This window comes from Gopherus flavomarginatus, chromosome 4, assembly GCF_025201925.1.
Source record: "Gopherus flavomarginatus isolate rGopFla2 chromosome 4, rGopFla2.mat.asm, whole genome shotgun sequence".
In the NCBI taxonomy this organism is placed as follows: domain Eukaryota; kingdom Metazoa; phylum Chordata; order Testudines; family Testudinidae; genus Gopherus; species Gopherus flavomarginatus.
In genome coordinates this window covers 181,336,419-181,350,408 of record NC_066620.1, presented here as the reverse complement: position 1 = coordinate 181,350,408, position 13,990 = coordinate 181,336,419, and the positions used below count along the sequence as shown (strand labels likewise).

The window sequence follows — 13,990 nt, the reverse complement described above, 5'->3', positions numbered from 1 at the left end:
AGTGAATAAAATTAAATATTTGCCCCCTCCATGGGTATTCCAAACAAATATGACTTGATATTGTCCTTGAAAGTCTCACATCTGAAAGATGGCACATAAAAGAAGGTTTTCACATGGTGTATAAGAATGAACTTTTAATAGCCATTATCCCTGTGAATTCCTTTGCTTTCCAGAGCCAGAAGTTCCAAGACGGAGAAAACAAAATTAAGCTGTCAAGGATATGTAGCAGTATAGGTAGAAGGTACATGCCTACATGAGTGTTTGTTGACATTTGCATTTGGTAATTCCAAAAGCATGCGTGGAAATTCTGCTCATCACCAAGTCAATATTAATGATTCTAATTTGATCTCTTTTGCTAAGATTCTTGGTTCATGCAGCTCTAAGAGGGCCAAATGCTGCTCATTTTGCTCAGGAAATGCTCCCATTGGAGTTACAGCATGTATTCTACTGGAATTTTGAATTAATAAGGCCAGAAGGATTCATCCAGAAAAGTGGAAGTTTCTGTTTGGCTAGTGAGGAGCTTATTTTTCCTTCTGAAATTTTCCACTGTAACGGTTCCAGCAGGGGTTAATACTACACTGAAAAGCATACTGAGAAAATTATTGTGTGAAACAAAAGCAACAATCTATAATGAATATATTTATATAATCGTGAGTAACTGTTACAGGAGTGTTGTCTCCTTTGCATAATGGGTTCCAGAACAATTAAGTTGCATTCTTCTGTCACCTGTACCCCACATGAGACAATATTTTTATATCTTAAGAGGTACATTCACTTGAATTAATTAATTTAGGTTACAGACAGTCTGTGAGTCTGAGGAGCTAGCATTAGCCAGCCAGCCAGCTTGCCAGTGCAGCCAGCAAAAGACAGAGAACTCTAATGCTAGCAAAGGAACAAGAAGTTGGGTTAAGGATATAAAAGTGGTAATTAGAGAGGACTATTCAAAAGATCAGGGAAATCAAGCTGGTTTTGGTCACCTTGGTTATTAAAATTCCCTGAATCAATGGGTATATGTAGGCTGCTACAGATAATATGGATATTAATTTTTGTTATTTTTTTATCCTCTCACCTGTATTCATATATAAATAATACCCGGTGCCAGAGGTGGTTAATGTTTGTTTGTCTGAATTTTTTAAAGAAGATGTTTTGAAACATCTATGTGTGAGAAACCTTGTACTAGCTAATTTATGACAGGATTAAGCCTTATTTGACATGAACTGATCATGTGAGCTGATCAGATTAAACTAGAATCCATAGCTTTGACAATCCTAATCTCACAAACTGCTGGAAGATGGCTCGGTAAGCACTGAAGCATGGGACATCATGTCTGTTTTCAGTTATGCTGTTGTAAAGCTAAAGTAACTCCACTGATGTCAGCGACTTCAAAGAGCTGTATTTGGCCTGGCCTGCCCCAAATACAAAAAAGCATTAAAGAAATCAAGATTTTCATTATTTTTCCATTTAGTGGATGAGATGGGAGCTCTTTGTTTATTACATACACTTTTAGACATTGTACACACTGCACTGATCATTCCTTCTGATCTATATCACATCCCAAGTATCAAATTTGCAGTTCCGCCATATCCCTAACGTTACAAAAAAGTGCTGTGTAACTGAGAAACATTTGCTGAACAGCTTCTTGGACATCCAGCAAAGCACTGGACTAAAATCTTTATAGAGAAGCCCCCTACCTATCTTAGCATTTTCTGCAATAATTAAAACAGTCATTCAGTTTTAAAGTCAGGCTTCATATTGAAAGTTGATTGTCATTTCTCCTCCCACTACAGTATAATGAATAAAGTCCTACCCTCAGATAATTAAGCACCAGAAGAATTTAACAAAGTAACAAGTGGAATACCAAATGACCAATAATTATTACTAGAACATTCAGAAGAGCGGTGGAACCACAGGACTTGGTAGATAAAGCAATCAATAGATTTAAAACATTACTGATTTTTAATGTCTGATGAGTACAGTCTGTTCGTATACCACTCTGCAAACATAGGAAAAGACTGCCCCAAGGCTGAGGGAACTGGGATTATTTAGTCTTCAGAAGAGAAGAATGAGGGGGAATTTGATAGCTGCTTCAACTACCTGAAAGGGGGTTCCAAAGAGGATGTATCTAGACTGTTCTCAGTAGTACCAGGTGACAGAACAAGGAGCAATGGTCTCAAGTTGCAGTGGGGGAGGTTTACGTTGGATCTTAGAAAAAACTTTTTCACTAGGAGAGTGGTGAAGCACTGGAATGGGTTACCTAGGGAGGTGGTGGAATCTCCTTCCTTAGAGGTTTTTAAGGTCAGGCTTGACAAAGCCCTGGCTGGGATGATTTAGTTGGGAAATGGTCCTGCTTTGAGCAGGGGGTTGGACTAGGTGACCTCCTGAGGTCCCTTCCAACCCTGATATTCTATGATTCTATGAATTTACAGAAGTTACAGTTCAAACACAAAATGCCAGATGAGATCCAATCTGGAAGTGACATAATATTGTTGATAGTATTTTTAATAATCTGTTCTCTCTTTAGGGGACTATTGTTGAAAGTGGGCATAGAAGTGAATATTTTAAGGGAGGATTTGTTTGAAGAAAGGGGAGGGAGAACTTCTGTTATACAGGGAGACTGAGCAACTTCCAAGTGTAAAGGGGAGAATGGGAATGAGTATGAAGAAACATATTTATTCCAAAAGAATTATTAGGAGGTCAGGCTGGCAGGATTGCAGACAGTGGGTAAGAGAATCATGTACCAGTTACAGCAGAGTATTAGGAAGATAAGAAAGCAGAGATGTAGATAGGAGCAACATTGTGCAGGGCCGTGGAAGTAAGGATGAGAAGCTTGAACTTAGTGTGAAAGGCAACAGGAGCACAGCGAAGGAATAAAAGGAAAGTGACATGGTCATAGTGGAAGGAAAGGAAGATGGGTTTAGTGGCAGGAGAACAGTTGGTCAGAAGCAGGGGTAGGCAACATGTCCATATCCACATGCACATCTTTGGCTATTCTATTCTATTCTATTCTATTCTATCTATAGGTTTTTATATGACCTTCATTGTCGCAGTATGTGTGCACCTTCAAGTAGTGCATTAAATGACTAATATCTGTTTATCACGTCACCACTCTTTTCCTGTGCTGGTGGCATTGTTTGATGTAGGTATTATTTTGAGAGATTAACTCATCCATGATTTAGTACAGGCAGACCTAAATTATTGGAATTCTAGTTAAGTCTTGTATCAGTTTTCAACTGATAATGTCCCCCAAGATTAGACTTTAGTGCATAAACACCTGCTGAACTATTTATGCCTTTTTCTCCACTACTTAGCAGCACCATTCTGATTTGGGAGCATTTCACACTCACTTTTCACTGGTGTACCTGGTTACATAAAGTGTAGAGCAGTAGAGAATCAGGCCCAAAGAATTCACTAAAGGCATATGTATTAAAGTCTGACTAGTGCATAAAGACTTTGTGCAAGTACTGAGCTATTGCTGCTGCCACCTCCAGCTGGTCTTGAGGTAGCTGGCTAGTTGTCTATAACTAGGTAAGTTAGCCAGCAGGGTTTGAAGACTGCACTCATAGTCCCTGTTTTTCTCAACCATCTATCTGAAGATTTATTTTCTCTTGAGATCTCCAGATAATTTGGGTTCTATTTTATTAGTTTTCTTAATTTTGAGCTGAAATAATGACATCATATGAATTGAACGATCATACTTGTTCTTGAAATATCTTGAAAATGTCGTTTGGGCTGGATGGGTTTGGAAGCATGAAGGGTGCGATTTTCAAGAGCACTTAGTGTTGCTGTAACTCTGCTCTCACTGAAGCTAAGGGAAGTTTTATCCCCATTGACTTAACTGGAGGCAAAGTTAGACTAACTGAGTACTTTTGAAAAACCCACGCAAGATTTCATGACTCTTTGTTAGGTTTATCTACCTCTGATCAGTAAACCATGGACTCAGTAAGCATGGCTTCATTTGTGGCAAAAATATTAAAAACAGTGGTGAGCCAAATGGACTTGTCATTTAGAGATACATAATTAGGAACTATCATCTTGTATTTATAAAAAAGATAATTGTCCTGGAAAATGTGTGCCTTGCTTGAAATCACTTGCTTGAAGTACTGTACATCAATGTATAGATTGTGGTGAAACAATTTACATGATTTATCTGAGTTTTAGGAAAGCATTTGATACTCTTCCAATTTATTTAGGAAGTCATAAAGCATAGTACAGCAGCAAATACAAAGTGTTAGAGTAAATAAATTAATAATGGGTAGATTAGTTCTATTGACTGATAAGAAGTCCACACACTTCAACATAGAGAAATTTAAGGTAATGAGACTAGAGCCCAAAAATAATCATACAAATAATGGACAAATAACTGACAGGGAAAAAAATTGTAGAGTGATTTTAGTGTGAGTCATCTGCAGAATACTTGCAGGAAAAGAGCAAATATGATCTTAGAGCAAGCGATTTTGATCTCATCACTAGTTTTATGTTGGTGTAACTCCTCTGAACTTCATTATAGCTACCCTGATTTGCACCATTCTAAGAGTAGGAACAGGCTCAGAGAATACATCAGAAAATATAATTTGCACATTATAAGCTGAGACTGCATCTATATAATGGAAATCTAGCTATTGCACTTATTTAATTATTTATTTTACTTGATTTACTTGATTGATGATCTACCTTCTGATGTCTCAGGGCACATAATCAAAATTTAATAAATACCATTGCAATACCCTTTTCCAATGAGCAAAAAGAAAAGGAAAATACCTTAAAACAAACAAGCCCTTTCACTATTCAATCATCTCCTCAAAGACATGCATCAGAAAAGAGAAGTATTTGTACTGTACTCTGAAGTTCAATAGATTCTAGTTCTGTTGGATATGTAGGAAAATGGGTTCCAGAAAGAAACACCCTCTGTTGAGATTGTTTAAATGTGGGATCCATGAAATTAGCTGTGGTGCTACAGTGTATTGCAGGACAGGCATGGTTTCAGGTAACAAAGCTTCAGATTCAAGTTTTCAATCCCGAGTAATGTAAATTTCAACAACACCCAGAAGTCACAAAGACTCTATTGTCCTCCCTGGTTAGTAATTGCAAGCAAAGTAGCCAAACTTCACACTCAACAGTGTAGAACACTCTCATATCTAAAAGAATCAGCATAGACTCCGGACTCTTCCTCACTGACAGGAGGAAATCCTCAGCCAATGAGACCAGCACAGTCTCCATGATAAACTAAAAACAGACTAACAGGGATGAAGGAATCCATGTGACACCAAAATTGCCTTACCACAACCTTCAAGATGATCTTCCCAAAGATGGCAGATTAGAGGCAGGTCAATACTTGACAAGATTACAACATGAAGAACCTGACCAAAATTTTCCTAGGGAAGCCGTTGCAATTGTCCTCCCTAGACACACATCCTTTCCCACCAGGACAGCCAGTCCAATGCAGAGCTGCACAGCAGGTGGGAAATTCCTCACAATGTGAAAGATCTGTCAGTTTCCAAGCAGAGCCATAGAGGATATACCAGGAGGACAGCCACTTGGAACAATCTTGCTGGAAATAACTTTGTGTGTACAGTAGTAGAAAGAACAAAGTTTTCTTCACTGCTACCAATACCGTACCATAAATGTTTATACACCCTGAGGCTGACTGGTCTCTGGGCAAGTCTGTCACTACCCTGCTCGGGGTGTGAAAGGTAAAACTATACCACTGTGAGGTTGGAAAATAAGCAGAGAGTTCTTAGGGGCTTCTTTGTCGATGGCTGAAAACAGAAGAGGATTCAGTGTTCTGTGGTAGCAGGCACATTGATAGAGTGAGTCACTGGCCATGGACTAAACGACATGAACTGAAGTGTAGAGTCTCTACTAATTGGTGTCCTACCTTCCAGGATGATGCCACAGATAGCAATAATCTACCTACAGATCTTAATCTACAGAATCTCCTGCATTGTTTCCTTATACCCTCTATCACAAGTACCAATTAATCCAATCACCCAGAGATGGTCCCTCCCTATCTTCAGCTCACAGTAGCATTGCTCAGCCTTCTCAGCCACCAGACTGAGGGAACTAAAGGGGATGTAGATGCTGAAGCTGAAAAAATGATGTGGTGGGGAAAGGAAAACAAGATCCATATCCTAAGAAAAAGCTTTTAAATTAGACAGTCTGTTAGTCTTGCACATAGAATATTTATTTCCCCAGTTTCCCTACCACTGAACCCAGCAAGAGGATGGAAACGGAGGAAAAAAAACCTAGCAGGTCTCTCACTCCAGCCTGAGGGCTAATCAGATAGCATTATTAAGAAAACACTAAAAGACCCCTTCCTATAATAAAATCTTATCTAACAAGAACATCCTCAACCTCAGAATGGAGAGCAGATTCATCTAACTGGATATAATCATCTCCACATCACCCAACGCAGCATAAACAAGCCATTGCACTTAACCATCATCAGCTTGTTCCCACATAATTTTGTTCCTGTCCACAACCGAAAAATATCTTAAACTGACTCCTAACCTCCCCCGACAATTCCTTCTGTGTAAAAGAATATTGCTGATCCTCAACAAGCTATGCAGCAAAGAGAAACCTAACACTATGATTAAAAGTCAGGATTGCTCAGATTGTTGTAAGTAAAAGGATATTGAGTGCCCCAGTAGTATCCAATCTGTGGCCCTAGAGGACAATTGTGCTAAGAAGAAAATGTGCACGTGAGCTGCTCCCTGTGATTTTTAAACTGGTGTTTAAATTGGGCCTGCTGCCATAGGGGGAAGGTAGAGAGGTCTCTGATTCCTGAGTGGTCTTCTACATCACAGCCCCAGAGCAGCTCTGCTGTGAACTAGATCTGTGAGTAGCTGCTCTTCATTCTGTGCTGCAACTCCACTGCTGTATTGCAGGGCTTGGAGAGCAGATTTCACTGCTTCATCATCAGCTTCCCTGGTGGACAGTGGGAACCTGAGTTAGAGCAGGAAACCAGTACACACTGAACTGGCTATGTCTGAACCCAGGGCAATGCCTGACACAGAATGGCTCCCCTACTCTACCCAGCCCCTTGCTCCCTCCAGGAAGCCTAGGAGAAGTGAAAGCAGTAGAAGATGAGAAGTAGCCTCAGTCACAGCTCCCTGATTATCTACCCAGTCCCCTGCACGGTCTCTGTGCAAAGGGAATAGAGCAGGCCAGAGGGTCTGTCCCAAAGTATTGATTGCACCCTCTTCACCTTTTCTGCAATAATGTTTTCCCCTCTGACTGACAAGATTGGATACCACTGCCACGGTGAGATATAATGCTTGTGAGACAAAAGTTCCAGCCCTGTGAAAATGCCATCCCGGTGCATAGGTTGATACTGAGTAGGACACTATAATTAAAGAAAGGCAAGTGGAATATCTATTTTTTTTCATAAGAAGGAAATGGAAAATAAGTATTTCCCCTCAGGTCAAGTCAGAGGTGAATGCAGTTTTGGAAAGAGAGGCCACACCATGGGTGAGAATTGCAGCTTGTGTAGAAATACCCACACTCTCTTTCATCTAGCTAGCCTGGTAACAATAGCAGTGAAGATGCCTCAAAGCAGGCTTCAGGATGAATTATACCAACCTGCCTGAATTCCCTGGGTACACGCTCAAATTTGTGTCCTGCACTGAAGCCTGCACCACCATGTCCTCACCGCTATTTATAGCGATCTAGCTAGATTAAAGCTAAGGTGGGTACGTCTACGTGAGCTGCAAATCACATTCCTGTTTGAAATGTAAACGTAGCCTAAGAGTGAGGAAAAAACCGACATACCCCTTGGAGAATGGTTGCTGTTAAAACTGCCCCTTCAGATATCCCTGTGCTCCCTGGAGATATTCAGAAGAATGCCACACAAAACAAAAAACACAACAACAACAAAGAGGTTGAAGTACTCTGCAAGGAGTTCCATTTCAATAAATGAAATTACTTGTAGAGTAACATACTACTCACTGTTAGGGTTGCCAATTTTGGTTGGAAGTATTCCTGGAGGTTTCATCGCATGACATACTCTTTAATTAAAGATTAATCTTTAATTCCTGGTGATGCCAGGGCAATCCTGGAGGGCTGGCAACCCTACATTGTGCATAAGAATGGCAAAAATTGGCCCTTTGTAACTGTTGAACTGGCCTTAATCACCTCCTTGCTTGTCTGGAGTGCTCTCTTTGTCTAATTACATGGCTGATTCTATAACGTCAATGGGAATATTCCTGAGTAAGAACATCTCATATTCTGCCATCATCCTAATGGGAATATTTGTGAGGCAAGTTATTGTTCAAGATGAGTAAGGGTGGTAGAATTGGGTTTGGAGGAATGGACCCTTAGTTCATACCCTGTTTTGGGAAGAAACATGTTCACTGTAAAGCATCATGCACACCTCCATGGTACTGCATACGTAATAATCATAAATCATTGGATGGATGGGAAGCTGAAAAAGAATACTGGGAGCACAGGAAGTAATAGCTGTTTGAGTCACAGAGGGCTAGAAAATAGCGATGGCTCAGATGGAACAAAAAACAGTGGTCACAAGAGAGATACAAAGGGAGAAAGAAGAGAGAGATTAGGGTTATGAGAATAGAGTGAAACTGTATATGAATCCCTGCCCATTGATATGAGAAGACGCCCATTATTTTTTTACTAGAGCACATTTATCAATTTCATGGTTCCAACATTATTAATTGAAATGTATGTTGGTTATTTTCAATTTTATCTTAATATGAAAAATAAAAGAACATCTTTATTTGTCAGTGACAGTTCTATAGTTAGGTACAAATTCTGATTCTGCCAGGATGCCTATTATTCCTTTTAAAATACCAGCACTTTTTACTATTTGAAGGGGCAAAAACAACAACCCTACGCCATACATCAGTTAGTAAGACCAGATAAAAAGTGGAACAGAGAGAAAATGAAAGACTGACTGAAAGAAAATATTTTTTTAAGGAAGAAAAGACACACCAAGAAAGATTAGTTAATTATGTATTATATCTGAAGGTCTGTACAGACCTGCTCTGCAGCACTCACTCCTATTTTATAATACTGAACCCCACTGTGATGTGCTGTGTTCTTCAGCTCAGACTTTCCTTACAGTGTTTAATGACTTCCACACTTCATTCATTTCTCTTTGAGCATTGGTTATTATTTGAATGCTGTAATTATTGTGGGAGATTCTAAGCAGTGGAACCCAACATTACTGGTATAGTAAGCGTTTTTAAGGGAAAAGTAGGAAAAAAATTTCATAAATGTTATATGTAATTAAAGTGCATCTAAGAATTAATTAGACATTTTTTAAAATCCTGGATATTTTATTTTATGTATTTGCAAATAGAGGTAAAAAAAAAGATTTCAAATATTACACAAATAAATTGTTTTAGTTTTTAACTTAACACCCTCACAGCAAAGGAGAATAACAGGCACTGGGGCAGAGGTAAAGAGTTACATATTGTCAGCCCTGAGTGTCTACTTGATCTTTGTAGTCCACATGGATTTTGAAAGATTTGGGGTGTGATCCAATTCCACTGAAGTCAATGGGAGTTTTTCAGTTGACTTCAGTGAACTTTGGATTAGACTCTTCCACAGTGTGAAGTATGATCCCTCTGTTTCCTCAATGGAGGGGTGAGAAGAAACCCCACCCACAGTGGAAGAATTTGGAGGAAGCTCACTGGGTTTTCTCACCTCAGTTTCCTCCCTTACAGGATTTTTCCAGAAAAGAAGGCAATTTCTGTTTGTCTGAGATTTTTGTAAAAATGAAAAGCAAAGAAGTTTGTTTTGCAAACATCTAGAAAGGGCATCTGAAGACGTGGGTATTCACCCACGAAAGCTCATGCTCCAAAACGTCTGTTAGTCTATAAGGTGCCACAGGATTCTTTGCTGTTTTTATCTAGAAATTTGTACCTGATATGATCTGACGGTGTCCCTTTAAACTTTTTTAGACTGACTTTAGAATATTCCAGACATGCTTGTGTGGTATGTAGACCTATGTGTGAACATCTATATTTATTTCACTTTGTTGGACCAGAAGGAGGAAAGGGGCAACCCAATTACATTGCATACTGTACAGTTAGGAACTGGTGTATGACTAAGTCAGTAGTGAGATGAGTCAGGTGTCATAAAAAGCAGAGGATGCTGATTGGATGATGAAAAATTCCATCTGTTCAGGAAGCTAGTATAATCACATAGGTTGGGAATTGTAGCCATGTTATTTCCCCTCATGCCCATGAAAAAGCAGATAAAATGACAGGCACGCCACAGATTTGAGAAACCTTTGGTTTATGAAATCTGTGGCTTTTGATAGGAATGTAGCTACTACTGAAGTATCATTGCCTCTCTCTGCAGAATCTCTGAAACTAAATGCTGTATATTTTCCTTTTAAAAAGAAGGTGCTACTTTGCATGAGTTCTTACAGTAAAAATATGGTGAGGTTTATTCTACCAAACAGATGTATAAAAATGTATTTGGTAGAAGCAAAGGGAGGAAGCACTGTCAAGAGGTCTAAGTCTTATTCCTTGCTCTCCAGTGACTCACTGTGTGATCTGGAATGGCTCATTCAATCTCTCTGTGTCTTATTTTTCCCATCTGTAAAATGGAGCTAAAAATACCTACCTCACAGGGGTGTTGTGAGGCTTTATTAATTAATTTTTGTAAAGTGCTTTGAGATCCTTGGATGAAAGGTGCTATGGAAAAGCCAATATGCTTCATTTTTGTAAGGGCAGTAATACAGGTACACACATATGTTTGGGTGGCTGAAGGAACCAGATGCTTTAAAACACTGCTGAAAAGTGTCCAGCTACCTAGTATAACAGCACATCTTAATGTTTGTTACTTCCTATAGGATATGTAGAGAGCAACTTCCATGGTTGAAACCATGGAGGAATTATACTTTGGCTCATCACAGAGCTACTCTCTACAAGCTACAAGGTACCCAGTTTACCTCACATGTGCAGAAATGTTTAGGACTCTTAGACAAACAGACACACAGATTCCAGCCAACAATTAAGTCTGCTCTACTGCCGAACCATCTGTAGACAGACACCACTTACATAAGGCTAAATCATGCCTTAAAGGCACAGCAAGGCATTATCAGAGGGGAGGTACCCTCCCAGGAGATAACCAGGAGACCTCCTGGTTGGGCCACTATGGGGGAAGCACAATCTGCAATTCCCCTTATGCATATTCCTTGTCTGTGCAGCCAGCCAGCAGCACACAGGAAGGATCAGAATGATAGCTGTTTCCACACACACCCCCACCTCACTCTTGGCCACCTGTACCTTGGAGAAACATATTGATAGCAGCCTATCTGCTTTCCCAGGTGTAACTGTTACAATTTTAGCCAGGTTGTGTAAACCGTGGGGGTAAGGTGCCATACTCCCTCCCCACACAGCCATATAACAGCCAGTCAAGATCTCACCTATAATGTGTGTAGTCATAATAAAATTAATATTATCATTAAACAAGCAAAATGTGTGGAACCAGTTAAAAGTTAAACTTTGGTAGCGTAAAAATAATAATAGCATGGTAAGATTTTATACAGTTGAATCAAAGGGAAGTAACATTGTTTTGTATAAAGTAATTTTGCCTCATTGTTAAACTAAAATATTTCCAAAATCATGTTAACTAAAACATATGCTAATTTGGGACTTGAACCTTCGGGGTAATGACCATTCTTGCCTGACCTAGCAAAGCACTTAAGTACGTAGCTTCAAAACTAAGCACCTGCCTAAGAGCGCTGCTGGATCTGGCCAGAGTGCTGATAGCCCTGGAGAACTGCCTTAGACCAGATGACACTGGTACATGCGTCTGTATTTTTCCTATTTTTAAAAAAAAAAGCTACTGCGTGGAGTTAATTATTAAATGTTTCCCTAGAAACATAATTGTTTTTAAAGAAATATAAAGTAGAAGACAAATAGTAACTGAAGGATTAAAAGAATTTATTCCCATTTCCCTCATCAAAAATTCAAACATTACACATTCTTCTTCTCCTCCACTTGCCCCTCCTCCTCCTTTTTTAGATTGAATGGGCAGGAGAGCTTAAATGGATAAAACCAATCTACCAGAATATACAGTATTAAAGTTACAGCTTTTACCCAGCTTTACAAGCACTCAAAAGAAATTTATGTCTTTACTCGGGAAATAAGTGATTCATATTTTCGCTTTGCACTATAATATAGGCAAAGTGCTGCACATTCATCCATTGGTGATCATCCATATGCCCGTCATTCAAGTCGAAACATCAACTCAGAATTCAAAGGTTCAAAAGGTGCTGTGTGGAACACTCAGTGCACACATGAACAGTCCTAATATGAATGAACTGAGAGAATAGACATCTTCATGGCCTATGTTTCAATATGCTGTTAAACATATGCTGGCTTCACAACAGCTTTTGGAAGTTAAAGTCTTAGGCTTGAACACATCGACGTTTTTCAGAGGTGTAGCTTAGTGCCTCATTAATTGCTCTCACTGTTATTTCTTTCACCTCTGGCTGCCTATCAGACACAACTGCAAGAAGTACTATGTGAAAGCAGCAGTTTCCACTGAATATTCTTCATACAGATAGGCCTGGGCCATAATATTTCAGTAATGTGAGATTTGTTTATAAATTTCATTTAGAATATGATCATTAGAGTATTAAACACATTTGATTTTCTTATTCCATAGACTAATCGTCTAACTTAACTACCTACTTCTATGCAAATACATGAAATGGAAAATTTTTAAGTAGCTGAACTCTATCCCCAAGTCTTGCACTGAGAAAACCAAGTTCTGATGCACCTCAATTTTAGTGAACTGAGGCCATCAGAATTTTGGATATCACAAAAATAATAGACTTGTAAACTAAAATAATACCAAGATTGACAATAAAAATGGGTTTTATGACAATGACTTGGGTTTTCTTATCAGCTGAATATAACACACATCTTTGCTTGTTAATAATCCTCCATACTATACTTAATTAGCTAATGTAGTTGGCACAATATACTACCCTCAGATCCCTGCTCTTCCTTTCGTAGACACAACCTAATCTGCTGTGTATATCAGTTCTGCTGCTTAACTACAACCTCCTCTCATCCCAGGATACCCAAGCACTGTGTAGAATGAACACTAGCATGTGGCTGAAGTATTATATTTCTCACTGTTGAGCTTTGTATTTAAAATTCTGATTTATTCTTTTGTCCACGAACCTGCAGAAAATATTCTTTTATGCCAAAAGCATACCCGTCAGAAAATATTAGTATATTAAATTCTCCTGCTACCTGAAATTTCCCACTACATTTTGTTTAACCCAAAGCGCAAAGGTCAGAGCTTAGAAATTGTTATATCTACAATTGTACCAAAATACATCCGAGTCCCTATGATGTTAGCTTATGCTGATGAGCCAGCTCTTGAGCTGGTTCAAATCAGCATAACTCCATTGATTGAACTGGCCCAGTGTGTCATTCTAATTACTAAATTGGGGAAGTCCTTTTTAAAAAAAAATGTGACTTACTGTTACATATAAGTGCTTGCAGCAAATATTCAAAATATTGAGTAGCTGAGTGTCAAAATATATTTTATTTTGTGTTTTTAGTCAATAACAATTGACCTATGTTTATTTAAGAACTTGTATGATGGTGAAGCACACTAACATTTGAATTACGATGAGATATATTCAGGGGTATTCCTCGTGTCTCAAAGTGACTCATTCTATTCACAAAGTTGCCCCTCTGTTACTCACTAGTTATTGAAGCAGAACTCAGTAAAACAGAATTACTATGTGTCATCTTGTGATATTGTGATGTACAGGATAACAGGCCAACACAGGAGTTATCTCTTTGTATAGACAAGACACTTTGGATTGAAGCCAATGTCATGTATGTAAGCGAATCTAAATTGGGGATAAATTGGGGACTCTTATATTGTACATACTGTTATTTCTACTTTCCTTTTATGTAATGATTATCTAACAGTTTTTCGCTTGTTCATAGTTTGCAATAGTTAAGCAATAGATTTTGAATTCTAGCTACCG

At 38.8% G+C, this 13,990-nt stretch overlaps 1 protein-coding gene across 23 annotated transcripts in view; it reads left to right on the top strand.

Annotated features, from left to right (window-relative positions):
• Window positions 1-13,990, top strand: part of MYT1L (myelin transcription factor 1 like) — a 525,010-nt gene that overhangs the window by 282,903 nt on the left and 228,117 nt on the right. The window lies entirely within an intron of this gene.